The sequence below is a fragment of the Echinops telfairi genome, unplaced genomic scaffold, assembly GCF_000313985.2.
Source record: "Echinops telfairi isolate 266 unplaced genomic scaffold, ASM31398v2 ScPeMD7_7410;HRSCAF=8448, whole genome shotgun sequence".
NCBI lineage: Eukaryota > Metazoa > Chordata > Mammalia > Afrosoricida > Tenrecidae > Echinops > Echinops telfairi.
The window spans coordinates 14,980,606-14,982,363 of NW_022111310.1; the positions used below are offsets into that span (position 1 = coordinate 14,980,606).

Genomic DNA, 1,758 nt, shown 5'->3' on the forward strand with positions numbered 1-1,758 from the left:
GGGTACAGAGTCTTGTGGATCCAAAGGCATCAAATGCATCACCGGGGCTCCAGCTGCCATCAACATGGCCCAAAGTGGCTCATCAACAGGAAGGTGAAACAGTGAGAGATGGAGGCTGGCCTCCGAATAGCCATTTATCTTGGTAGCCCTCCAATCAAGTTTCAACCTGATTGACAGGCTAAATTCTGTCCACATGTTCCTATAGAAGCCACGTTGGCACCAAAAAACCTAACTATCACAACATTAATATAAATCATTTCTAAAGACTGCTTTCTTCATCTATTTTTGCTCTTAATGTATTTAAAATAACTGTTTATATCAGTATTTAAGTATCTACGTTGTCATGTTGATGGCTACATAATATCTCATATAATGATGTACCTTAATTTATTAAACCAAACCTCTAAAATATCAAATAGATTGTATACAACTACACTCAATTGTAAATATTATAAAGTAAATATTTCCCCTTAAAACATCAAACAAATTCATATTGAAGGATAACTTGCAAAATGACTGGCTTTTCGTGCACACTTTGGCAGCACATACACTAAAATTGGAACAATACAGAGAAGATTAGTATGGCTCCTATGCAATGGTGACATATAAATTCATGAAGAATTCCACATTTAAAAACAAACTGGGATTTGTTCATCAAAGAATCAAGGAGATATATATATATATGAAAAGTATAGAGAAGATAAAGAAACCAAGTGGTAAAATAGTTACAAAAGATGTTGGTACAATTGGCAAAAGTCGAATATGTCCGATGGATTAAACAGTAATATCATATTGATGTCAAATATCCTGATTTTCAACACTGGTCTCTTGTTCTACAAAATGATGTCCTTATACTTAAGGAATACTAAGGAGCTTCAAAAAGTTCTTGGATAAATGGAACAAAAAGATAATGGTATTTTCCTAGCATTTGAAACCCCTTTATAAAAGGGCAGTTCTTGTATTTTGAATGGATTTCATTTCTGTCTTTAAATTCAGTTTGTACATAAGTCAGAAGAAACAATACAGTTCATACTTAATGTCAGTTAAATGTATATACAATAATATAGTGTGCCAACTATGCATTAAAAATTTTAAGAAATACTTCCATATGCACTAAAATATCTTTAACACAGTAATATAGCAATTATCACAATGATGTTTTGCTATGCATAGAACAGTAGTACCTGTGTGTTATCAAAATATATTTCAAAATTTTAATATAGTAGGATTTATGGGGGTTGTTTCATAACAATGTGTGATAGGTGTCAACTTGGCTAGAATAGGATTCTCAAGTAATTTGGCAGTTGGGGCCCTTCCACGATGCGATCTAACAAAGTGTAATCAACCCCATGGTGGGTTCTGCTGTGAGTAGCCAAATAATTGTGGGAAGGAAGATTAGGGTGGAGTGCTATGTCCTTAATCAGATTACAGCCCTGATGTAATGGGAAGTTTCATCAGGGGTGTGGCCTACTCCTATCTAAGTTGACACTGTGTGGAAGCTAGCTCCTTCTTGCTGGGTCTGGATCCTGCATCTGTCTCATCGACCCCTGGATCTTTGGACTTGAGCTAACAGAATGCTACATTGCCCACCAACCCTGGAAGATACCAGCAGCTTGTCATATTTTCTGGCAACTTGAGATTCGTTTGACTCTTCAGCCATGAGCCTGACCTGCTGACCTTGGATTCATCAGCTTCTGCCTCCACCAGTCTGTGGCCTTCCTGCTTCTTGGTTCACCATTCTGTTTCCCAGTTCTCCAG

The 1,758-nt window shown here is 36.7% G+C and overlaps 1 non-coding gene across 1 annotated transcript; it reads left to right on the forward strand.

Moving 5' to 3' along the window:
* Positions 1–526: 526 nt before the first annotated feature.
* On the forward strand, positions 527–633 carry LOC115871900. Its single transcript, XR_004047540.1, has one exon. It is a non-coding gene; the product is annotated as a U6 spliceosomal RNA (small nuclear RNA).
* The last annotated feature ends 1,125 nt before the right edge of the window (positions 634–1,758 follow it).